General features: G+C 48.3%; 1 protein-coding gene across 1 annotated transcript in view; it reads left to right on the forward strand.

Annotated features, from left to right (window-relative positions):
• Nucleotides 1-1,455: 1,455 nt before the first annotated feature.
• ABHD6 (abhydrolase domain containing 6, acylglycerol lipase) overlaps nucleotides 1,456-12,563 on the forward strand; it is a 78,921-nt gene continuing 67,813 nt past the window's right edge. The window contains exon 1 of the mRNA XM_063941547.1: nucleotides 1,456-1,587. The gene's annotated coding sequence lies outside the window, so the exon portion shown is untranslated. The remainder of the gene's footprint in view (nucleotides 1,588-12,563) is intronic.

Below are 12,563 nucleotides of genomic sequence, written 5' to 3' on the forward strand. Positions count from 1 at the left end.
CTTCTTAAAATTGCGAACGATGTATTCGCAATATTGCAATTACAAACTACTTAGCAGTTTCTGAGTAGCTTCAACCTTACTCGGCATCTGCGATCAGTTCAGTGCTTGTCGTTCCTGGTTTGACGTCACAAACACACCCAGCGTTCGCCCAGACACTCCCCCGTTTCTCCAGCCACTCCCGCGTTTTTTCCGGAAACGGTAGCGTTTTTATCCACACGCCCATAAAACGCCGTGTTTCCGCCCAGTAACACCCATTTCCTGTCAATCACACTACGATCGCCGGAGCGAAGAAAAAGCCGTGAGTAAAAATACTATCTTCATAGCAAAATTACTTGTCGCAGTCGCAGTGCGAACATTGCGCATGCGTACTAAGCAGAAAAACGCTGCGATGCGAAGAAAAATACAGAGCGAACGACTCGGAATGAGGGCCATGGTTTTGCCCAGAAGAGTAAATATTTGCTGTTGCGATCAGGTTTGAATTAGGCCCTTTGTTATCTGTGGGAAGCTACAGCATGCTGCGATGTGGCAGCACCAGGATAATCTGTCTCCTGCAGCAAGAGTATAACAGGACACATCTGTAAGTGGGGACCTGCAAATACATATGCATACCTGAAGGTGGCCATACATCAGAAAGATGAATCGCATGTGATCATCGCATGCGATTTCCCTTGAACTCCCCAGAAGCTCCCCGGCAGTCCTGGACTCACGATATCAAGTGCTCTAAAACTAGTACAAAAACATTACTAAGGGTTCCGCGTGGTGTGATACGGAAGGAGGTCCATGGGGGGTGACACCATGAGTTACCATACCGGGTGACACCAACCCTAGTGACGCCTCTGCCACCAGGGGTTTCCCCTGTACCCCTGTGGACCAGTCCGACCCTGTTTCACCTATTGGCCATCTTGGCCAAAGTAACCTATGTAGAACGTCCAACATGGCTGCCTCAGCAGAAATTTGGCAGTCTACTTTGCATGCGCAGGTCTCCGAGAAAACGGTAAAAAATAAGAAAATAGCATAGTGAATATTTATTCATGATGTAACTGATTTATTAAGTAGTAATGTATATATAAATTGAAACGCCATTGATGATATCACAAGTATTGATGGTAAATGTAAGTTTACAATCTGCTCTAAGTTTACTGTCATGTCTATCTATCTATCTATCTATCTATCTATCTATCTATCTATCTATCTATCTATCTATCTATCTATCTATCTATCGATCTATCGATCTATCAATCTAATTATGTTATACACTACATAAGAGGTGGAATTTCCATCTTAGGAGTGGGCGACCTTCTAGGCACCTTCTGCGATAATATGAGCCAGTGACCTAGAAGGTCCCGCTCTGATGGATCTCTATGTTGTACAGTAATGTGTAAGCACAGGACACTGAGCTACTGCCCGCAAGCGCCCGTAGTCGCGGTGACACTGCCATCTAGTGGCCGTGCGCAGTCATTTCGGTCGGCGCACAGCAAATCGCTTCCCCGTCGCCTTTAATGAGAGTGCGGCAGTTCCGGGTCTGATGATCCCGCAGTGACTGAGATCCCGGGACGATCCGGCGGATCCACCGGAGCCAGGGTCCGGGTAGGTGAGCGGCTCTTTCCGGTCTTCTCCACTGCCCAGCACCACATGCTGCACTATTATGTCATCACCATCCTCATCCTCCTCCCCATTATGTCAGTGTCACATTGTTGTGTGACTGTCACACTGCATCAGGGCAGGGTGTCACTGCCACACTCTGTGTTACACTGTATCACTGGTGCTGTGTGCCGTCACATAGTGTCACCATCAGTCCTGCTGTCAGTGTCCCTGTAGTTTTATCTGTGACATTACAGGAAGTGTCATTGCTGTGGTCAGTGTCACATTGTTACATAAGGCGCCACAACCTGTCACAGTGTATCATCTGCTCATCTTCATAGTTATACTAATATATAATATACAATAGCTATTATCATAATTACTGTCATTACTTATGATTGTGCTGTGATCCTGGCAGAGACTGCTGATTATATTCTAGTGCTCATAACTAAGTAATAGTTTGCAATGAATTAATTCTTACTGATCTCTGTAATTCAGGTACAGATATTAGTAGTAACATAGTATCTAAGGTTGAAAAAAGACAATTGTCCATCGAGTTCAACCTAGTAGTAGTAGTAGTAGTAGTATCTCATGTGTGCTGATTTGCCACTTCTATAATTGCTGCAGTGTGTGCAGTGAGTGCACCTGGGTCCCTGTACCCACACCGCACACCCTGCACCCATGTTTAATCACTTACACCTCCAGAGTCCCACGTCGGCAGTGCTGCAGCATGAGAAATCACTAGAAAATGACGCAGCGGCCATTTTCCCAGTGATTGGCGCATGTGGGTGCCATGTTTGCAGAGACCTGCACATGCGCACTAGAGATTAGTCTCTGGGAACAAAGAGGGCGCCATGTTTCCGGAGACCTGCAGATGTACAGAGTCTACGGCACCGCAGCGTGGGGGGAGCCCTCTGTACTAATCCTTGAAAAGTGATACATTTCATGGAGATAAGGTACCAGCCAACCAGCTCCTAACTGTCATTTTACAAACACAGTTTGTGACATGGCAGTTAGGAGCTGATTGGCTGGTACTTGATCACCGTGAAGTTTATCATTTTTCAAGGCTTAGTCCATCTCCCCCAGAGTCTGAACACAGGCTCCTTTCTCTCTTAATTTCTGGTGAAGGCATCAACTATATAAATAGTACGGTTTAGCAGCTTACTTTTGGTGTTTTGAGCTGCTTTCAGCTCAGAACCGCCCAGTGTGTATGTCCCGGCGATGAGGGGTGATCGCTGATGCGTGCCCCCGCTTCATCACCGGTGGCCGCCGTTCATCTTCTGGTATGACCAGCAGATGAACAGTAGGGTGGACGGCTTTCCATAGTGTCCTGCTATGGAAAGCCGCTCACCCTCGCTGACATCACTGGGCAGGGGGAAACTCGCTCAGTGTGTATGCATTGAGTGATTTTCAACCCAGCGATGTCAGCGATCATCACTGTACATACACGCTGGGTAGAAACGCCCATTGTGTATGCACCTTAAGTGTAGGCATTGCAAGCTTTATAGCCCCTAAACTTTTCATCTGTTCAGTGCTTACTGTACATGTAAAGATGTCACGATAATTGCAATATAAGTGACTTATGGAAAGCCAGCTCATCTGTGTTCCTGCAGTTGTGCCCACTGTTACAGGTGATCACTTTAGTCATGGTCCCTCAGTATATTATATGTGCTCAAATTGCCTCCCCCAATAAATAAATCATTGTTTGAATCTGAAAGTGTCATCCCCGAACATTGGTGCAGTGTCATCCCCGAACGTTGGTTCAGTGTCATCCCCGAACGTTGGTTCAGTGTCATCCCCGAACATTGGTTCAGTGTCATCCCCGAACATTGGTGCAGTGTCATCCCCGAACATTGGTGCAGTGTCATCCCCGAACGTTGGTTCAGTGTCATCCCCGAACGTTGGTGCAGTGTCATCCCCGAACGTTGGTTCAGTGTCATCCCCGAATATTGGTGCAGTGTCATCCCCGAACATTGGTTCAGTGTCATCCCCGAACATTGGTTCAGTGTCATCCCCGAACATTGGTTCAGTGTCATCCCCGAACATTGGTTCAGTGTCATCCCCAAACATTGGTTCAGTTCCGACAGCGCTGATGGGAAACCTGTCAGACTTCATGCACGGCCCTCTCACCTTTAAAATCATTAACAAGTTATAACATACATTTAGGGGCTCATTCATCATTACTAAATGTGAGTGAAAACAGTCATACCCAGGTATCAGAGGTATTCTGGGAGGTGTAATGCAGGAGGGATCCGGTATGATATACATAGCGGCACACGGGATGCCGGCTGTCAGTATACCGATAGCGGCATCCCGTCTGCCGGAATCCCAGCAGATATTTTAGTATCCACTCCTAGAAGTCGCGGCGAGTTGGATAGTAAATTAGCACTGGTGCTCTGCAGCCCATGTTGAATTCACCCCTGTCTCAGCTATGTGTATGCAGTACTCTTATTTCTAGGGACTATAGGGTTCATCTATACATGCAGTCAGAGGCGGAACTACCGGCAGTGCAAGCAGTGCGTTGCACTGGGGCCCGCCTCTGTCCAGGGGCCCAAGCATGTAATGAGTCAAACTGACTCATTACATGCCGCTATGCGCTGCGGGCAACCGCTGCCCGCAGCGCACAGCCGCCCGGAGAGGAGCAGCGGCACTGACGGGGGAAGGAGGAGGAGGGAGGTGAAGGAGGGAGCCGCAGCAGCGCTTTGTTACTGGTGGAGGCGCTGCTGCTGCTGCCCCTCTGCTTCACTATAGGCTGTCTTCCGAGAACAGCCTATAGGGAAGCAGAGGGGCAGCAGCAGCAGCGCCTCCACCAGTAACAAAGCGCTGCTGCGGCTCCCTTCTTCACCTCCGTCCTCCACCTCCTCTACTGCCCGGGAATCGTCTGACACGGCTGCACCGAGGAGCCTGAGCCGGCGGAGAGGGTAAGTATAATTCTTCTTTCTTTCTTTTTCTCTTTTTCTTTCTTTCTTTCTTTCTCTTTCTTTCTTTCTTGGGCCTGCCTGCCGCTATGTGTAAAAATGGGGGACTGCCTGCCGCTATGTGTAAAAAGGGGAATCAGCCTGCCGCAATGTGTAAAAAGGGGGGACTGCCTGACGTAATGTGTAAAAAAGGGGGATTCGGCCTGCCGCAATGTGTACAAAGGGGGTACTGCCTGACGTAATGTGTAAAAAGGGTGAATCAGCCTGCCGCAATGTGTAAAAAGGGGGGACTGCCTGACGTAATGTGTAAAAAGGGGGAATCAGCCTGCCGCAATGTGTAAAAAGGGGGGACTGCCTGACATAGGGGGTAATTCCAAGTTGATCGCAGCAGGATTTTTGATAGCAATTGGGCAAAACCATGTGCACTGCAGGGGAGGCAGATGTAACATGTGCAGAGAGAGTTAGATTTGGGTGGGTTATTTTGTTTCTATGCAGGGTAAATACTGGCTGCTTTATTTTTACACTGCAAATTAGATTGCAGATTGAACACACCCCACCCAAATCTAACTCTCTCTGCACGTTATATCTGCCCCCCCTGCAGTGCACATGGTTTTGCCCAATTGCTATCAAAAATCCTGCTGCGATCAACTTGGAATTACCCCCATAATGTGTAAAAATGGGGAATCAGCCTGCCGCAATGTGTAAAAATGGGGGACTGCCTGCCGCTATGTGTAAAAAGGGGTAATCTGCCTGCCGCTATGTGTAAAAAGGGGTAATCTGCCTGCCGCAATGTGTAAAAATGGGGAATCTGCCTGCCGTAATGTGTAAAAATGGGGACAATGTCTGCCGTAATGTGTAACAAGGGCACGCTGTCTGCCGTTATGTGTAAAAAGGGGATGCTGTCTGCCGTTATGTGTAAAAAGGGGATGCTGTCTGCCGTAATGTGTAACAAGGGCACGCTGTCTGCCGTTATGTGTAAAAAGTGTACGCGGTCTGCCGCTATGTGTAACAAGGGCACGCGGTCTGCCGTTATGTGTAAAAAGGGCACGCTGTCTGCCGTTATATGTAAAAAGTGCACGCTGTCTGCCGTTATATGTAAAAAGTGCACGCTGTCTGCCGTTATGTGTAAAAAGTGCACGCTGTCTGCCGTTATGTGTAAAAAGGGCACGCTGTCTGCCGTTATGTGTAAAAAGTGCACGCTGTCTGCTGTAATGTGTAAAAAGAGGAATCTGTCCGCTGTAAGGTGTAAAAGGGTCTCTACCTGGTGTAGTGGTGCTACTGTGCGGCGTAATTTGAATAATGGAGACTACTGTGTACCGTTTTATGAATTGGTATTATTTTGTGGCCACACCCCTTCCCCACAAAGCCACACCACTATGTATTTTTGCGCGCGCCTACGACGCGCACTGCCCCTGTTTTGCATGCAGGGGTGGGGCTCCGATGCTGTTTCTTGCACACAGTGCTAAAATGTCTAGTTACGGCACTGTTGCTAGGTATCCATTTCTCTGGCCCTGAGCAGGTCCCCCTCACCAGATCCTCTCCAGGGGTGAGGGGGTGGACTTGGATGGGATGTGTGTGGGGGGGATGTGGGGGGGCCCAAAGCATTTTGTCGCACCTGGGCCCACCGCTCGCTAGTTCCGCCACTGCATGCAGTGTTGTACATATTGTATGGGTCCTCACCTCAGTCAGAAATGTCCCTGCTTCTCACAATATACTGCTTGCTTCACGCTCACTAATGTTTTACATAACTGCTGACGGGGTACAGTTACATTGCCGGCAGTCGGGATCCCAGCTGTCACGATACCGACGTCGGAATCCCAACCGCTGACATTGCCGTCAGCCGGAATCCTGGCTAACGGGCTATTCCCCCTCGTGGGTGTCCACGACACCCATAGAGTTGGAGCAGAACCTGTGGCGAGCACAGAGAGCCACCGAGCCGGCAGGGGGCTTGCTAGCACTCGCCCCGCTGCTGGCATTCTGGTGACCGGGATCCCATACCCAACGCCTGCTGACCGTGAAGCAATATTGACCTGTATTCAGGTGACAGTTTGCTTTTGCCTCATTTAGATACAGTGGATTATGTATGTGCGCTTTGTGCATTATGTGTGGTAAAATGAGGCACAGGAGTTGCTATAAAGTCTTCGTGCTGATGTCTCTTTGTATCGAAATCCATACTGCCTTGAAAAGTCATGTGCTTCACAATTACCTGTGGTGCAGATGTGCAAATTTATGATCTTCATAACAGTCCCTTGCACTTTGCTGCCGGTTCACAAATGAAACCCTGGGGTATATTTACTATTACTAAAGGTCGATTTCCATCGATTTTTATCGATGTTGTACTTCCGGGTTAAAACAGACACTAACTTTTAAAAATTAATATTAAAAAATCATCTGTTAGTAAATGTGCGTTCCATCTCCTGGAACCCAACATCATTTGAGATTGATTTTAATTAATTTAAAATCAGTGAAATGGAACTTTAGTAAATAAATCCTCTGCGTGTTTGACCGGGACGTAGAACTATTAGGTGATTACGTTCTCTGTGCAAAAGTCCTGTTTCTTATACAATACAGTAAGTCCTAAGCACTAAGGGGTAAATGCACTAAGAATGGGAGTTCTATTTAAGATGGAATGTTGCCCATAGCAACCAATCAGATTCCAGGTATTATATTCTAGAAGGTGCTAGATAAATGAGAAGTAGAATCTGTTTGGTCGCTATGGGCAACATCCCATCTTAAACTGAACTCCCATCTTAGTAAATTTAACCCTAAAGGGGGGTACTCACGGTAGCGATATTCTAAGCAATCTGACCAGATTGCTTAGCATATAAGCCTGATCGCTGCGTGTGTAGCCCTTACAGCGACAGCGATGCGCAGCCCCGCGCATCGCTATCGCGGCTGCTAGATTGGCCTGCTGTGCAGGCCAATCTAGCGGGTTCGCTCACTTCACCCGCTGGGTGAAGTGAGCGCCCCCCGTCTCCCCCGCACGCTCAGCACAGATCGCGCTGTGCTGAGCGGCAAGAGAGATGTGTGCTGAGCGGCAAGAGAGATGTGTGCTGAGCGGTTCGCCAGATTCACATAATATGCTCCACAGCGCCAGATACACATGACATACCCCCCAGCAGTGCCAGATACACATGATATGCCCCCAGCAGTGCCAGATACACATGATATGCCCCAATGGTGCCAGGTACACATGATATGCTCCACAGCGCCAGATACACATGATATGCTCCACAGCGCCAGATACACATGATATGCTCCACAGCACCAGATACACATGATATGCTCCACAGCGCCAGATACACATGATATGCCCCCACAGTTTCAGATACACATGATATGCTCCACAGCGCCAGATACACATGATATGCCCCAACAGTATCAGATACACATGATATGCCCCAACAGTATCAGATACACATTATATGCTCCACAGCGCCAGATACACATGATATGCCCCCACAGTGTCAGATACACATGATATGCCCCCACAGTGTCAGATACACATGATATGCCCCAACAGTATCAGATACACATGATATGCCCCCACAGCGCCAGATACACATGATATGCCCCAACAGTATTTGATACACATGATATGCCCCAACAGTATCAGATACACATTATATGCTCCACAGCGCCAGATACACATGATATGCCCCCACAGTGTCAGATACACATGATATGCCCCCACAGTGTCAGATACACATGATATGCCCCCACAGTGTCAGATACACATGATATGCCCCCACAGTGTCAGATACACATGATATGCCCCCACAGTGTCAGATACACATGATATGCCTCCACAGTGTCAGATACACCATATGAAAGAAAAAAAAAATACCCTTAAGGCAGGGCTTACTTTGAGTGGGTGCTCAGGAGTCTGCTCTACTGACAGTGTGCCCGGGAAGGAACAGTAGCAGCATCCGTCCTGAGGCCGGCCTCCTAGCAGTGGCTGTGACGTTGAGGGGGAGTGGTGTGGGCGGGCCAAAGCTAAACTAAATGCACGCTGTGCGGCACCAGCGTCTGACGTCAAACGCCAGCGCCACACAGAACGCACATGGTTTAGCTTTGGCCCGCCCACAGCACACCCCTTCATTGTCACAGCCACTGCTAGGGGGCCATAGGATGGATGCTGCTGCTAGCTCTAGTTTGCAATATGGCGGCGAGAATAGCAGCGCCCATTAAGTGTGGCACCCTGTTCGGCCGCTCTATTGGAACTGCACTACATAGAATGGGTGCCAGAGAGACTTGACACAGTAACCATTATCATGATACAACCCAGAATCCTTTGTTCTTGACCATAAATGAATACGAGGACTGACTTTATTCAAATTATAGAACAAAGCTGTGCTTTTCAGGGCTTAGAACATGCTATAAAGACATAAATAATTGCACTTTTTAGATCTGATTCTGAGTTGGGAGTAAAGGGAAAAAGTTTGTGCTTAGAACAAACCTTGTTGCAGTGCAGGGGTGCAAATATATTTATTTTCTTTGCATGCATTGAGATCTGAGCTAGGACATGGCCCTCTCACGTCATTTTAAATCTGCCCCACCTGCAGTGCAACATAGTTTTGCCCAGGTGCAAAGTTACTTGCTTTTTTCACTTTGTGCCCACTTCAGAATACGCGCACGTGTGCTCTGAACAAGATCTTTATCAAAGAAAAACCCGTAAATCTCTGTATGCATCTATAATAACATAACCTCTGATGCCAGTTGGCAGGGCCGGCTCCAGGCCTACTAGCACCCTGAGCGAAAACATGTAAAAGCGCGCCCCCCCCCCCCCCATTATGCGCGTGCGCTCCAGGAAAAGTGGGCGTGGCCTCATAACTTCATATTATTAGACTATAAATAAATATGTTTTCACACCCCCTCTACGCACACAATTAGTAGCCACAGTAGGGTTCCTTACACACAATGTCTCCAGTATAGTGTCAGATACACATAATGTCTCCAGTATAGTGCCAGATACACAATGTGCAGTGCCAGATAGACATGATATGCCCCCCAGCAGTGCCAGCTACACACAATATGCCCCCCAGCAGTGCCAGCTACACGATAGTGTTCACTTTTTAGGGCAGGGAGGGCACATTTTTAAGTTAGTAGGGCAAAATGATGTACATACTGTAATGCTTGGTGCTCATCTACCCACATGGCAAAGCATGGACAGTGCGCGTCGAAGGCGCGCATCAAAAATTTAGGGGCGTTGCTTCGTGGGGAAGGTGCGTGGCCACATAATAGTGGCAATTCGCATTACACCACACAGTAGTGCAGTTAATACACACTGCACCAGGTAGAACCTCCTAGACACTTTGCGCCAGGCAGAGCACGTTAGACACTTTGCGCCAGGCAGAGCACGTTAGACACTTTGCGCCAGGCAGAGCACGTTAGACACTTTGCGCCAGGCAGAGCATGTTAGACACTTTGCGCCAGGCAGAGCACGTTAGACACTTTGCGCCAGGCAGAGCACGTTAGACACTTTGCGCCAGGCAGAGCACGTTAGACACATTGCCTAGCCACAGACGCCTAGCGGGAACACTACATGATATGCTCCCCAGCCGTGCCAGCTACACATGACATGCCCCCCAGCAATGCCAGCAACACATGACATGCCCCCCAGCAATGCCAGATACATAAATGGCCACACAGTGCCAGATATGTAGGTACAGAAAAGCCCCCACAGTGCTAGATAAATGCCCCCACAGTGCTAGATAAATGCCCCCACAGTGCTAGATAAATGCCCCCACAGTGCCAGATAAATGCCCCACAGTGCCAGATAAATGCCCCCACAGTGCCAGATAAATGTCCCCACAGTGCCAGATAAATGCCCCCACAGTGCCAGATAAATGCCCCCACAGTGCCATCCATAAATGATTCACTCAGCCGCACCCCCCAAATACCTGCGGCGTTGGAGGGGGAGGAGTACTGCTGTCCGGGTGCGGCAGTGCAGGTCCGGGTGCGGGGGTGCTGGCGGGCGGGCGGCCAGGAAGCCTCCAAGTCCAAGGCGCTTGAGTGCGCTGTGCGCGCTGCGCGGCGCCGGCGTCTGACGTTAGACACCGGCGCCGCTCAGCGCGTATAGCGCACTCAAGTCACACGATGCTGCAGAGCAGGGCCGGCTCCATGTTCGAATATGGCGGCGCCAGCGCGCGGCGCCCATTAAGGGTGGCGCCCTGCGCGGCCGCTCTATTCGAACATGCCTAGAGCCGGCCCTGCCAGTTGGTACTAGTATTTATCTTTATGATTAGGAACAAACTCAGATAAAGGGCCTAATTCAGCATGGATCGCAAAAGCAAAATCTTTCTCTAATGGGCAAAACCATGTGCAATGCAGATGGGGCAGATACAGCATGTGCAGAGAGAGTTAGATTTGGGTGGGGTGTATTGAAACTGAAATCTAAATTGTAGTGTCAAAATAAAGCAGGCAGTATTTACTCTGCACAGAAACAACATAACCCACCCAAATCTAACTCCCTTTGCACGTGTTACATCTGCCCCACCTGCAGTGCACATGGGCCCTCATTCCGAGTTGTTCGCTCGTTAGTGGTTTTCGCAACGGAGCGATTTGTCGCAAACTGCGCATGCGCAATGTTCGCAGTGCGTCTGCGCCAAGTAAATTTGCCAAAAAGTTAGGTATTTTACTCACGGCTTAACGAAGAAATTTCTTTGTTCTGGTGATCGGAGTGTGATTGACAGGAAGTGGGTGTTTCTGGGCGGAAACTGGGGGTAATTCCAAGTTGATCGCAGCAGGATTTTTGATAGCAATTGGGCAAAACCATGTGCACTGCAGGGGAGGCAGATATAACATTTGCAGAGAGAGTTAGATTTGGGTGGGTTATTTTATTTCTGTGCAGGGTAAATACTGGCTGCTTTATTTTTACACTGCAAATTAGATTGCAGATTGAACACACCACACCCAAATCTAACTCTCTCTGCACATGTTATATCTACCTCCCCTTCAGTGCACATGGTTTTGCCCAATTGCTAACAGAATTCCTGCTGCGATCAACTTGGAATTACCCCCACTGTCCGTTTTATGGGTGTGTGTGAAAAAACGCTGCCGTTTCTGGGGAAAAAGCGGGAGTGGCTGGAGAAACGGGGGAGTGTCTGGGCGAACGCTGGGTGTGTTTGTGACGTCAAACCAGGAACGAAACTGACTGAACTGATCGCAGTGCTATTCGCAATTATGCAAATCTTTCGTTCGCAATTCTGCAAAGCTAAGATTCACTCCCAGTAGGCGGCGGCTTAGCGTGTGCAAAGCTGCTAAAAGCAGCTAGCGAGCGAACAACTCGGAATGAGGGCCATGGTTTTGCCCATTAGATAAAGATTTTGCTTTTGTGATCCATGCTGAAATAGGCCCAAAGTCATTTAGTCAAGGTACATATCAGTTTATATGATAATACATGTCGTTGACTGAGATGTGGGATAAACATTTAGCTGAAGTATGGTAATGAGCAACTTATACCAATTTTCACTCATTATGTTATTTACAATGATTAATATTTTATATTTGGGAGTAGGTGGCTCTTTCTCCTTTCTCGTTAGGTAATATTATCCCGTTTTGCTTTGTATAGCTCGAAACAAATGCATTTCATGTATGAATAGAATAACAGCTATAAGCCCAAATGTTACAGGCGATTTGCTGGTCCCAGAGTGATTTTTTGAATATAACCGCTAGTTTTAAAGTGGCAATTAGTTTTGATGCAAAAGCAAGTTGTTGCACTTTAAATCTAGCGGCTGTCTCGCACTGGGACCAGCTAACCGGAGCGGTTCCGCTATGAATGGCCGACAATGTTAAGGTTGACATTAGGTCGACCACTATTGGTCGATAGGGACTAATGGTCGACACATGAAAGGTCGGCACATGAAAAGGTCGACATGAGGTTTTTTTACTTTTTTTTTGGTGTCGTTTTCTGCGTAAAGTGATGGGGAACCCCAATTAGTGCACTGCGTCCCCTTACATGGCTCGCTTCGCTCGCCATGCATCGGGCAAGGTTACCGTTCCCAATCGTAGTCCACATGGATCGTAAAGTATAAAAAAGTTCCAAAAAAAGAAAAAAATATG

Source organism: Pseudophryne corroboree, chromosome 9 (genome assembly GCF_028390025.1).
Source record: "Pseudophryne corroboree isolate aPseCor3 chromosome 9, aPseCor3.hap2, whole genome shotgun sequence".
Classification (NCBI taxonomy): domain Eukaryota; kingdom Metazoa; phylum Chordata; class Amphibia; order Anura; family Myobatrachidae; genus Pseudophryne; species Pseudophryne corroboree.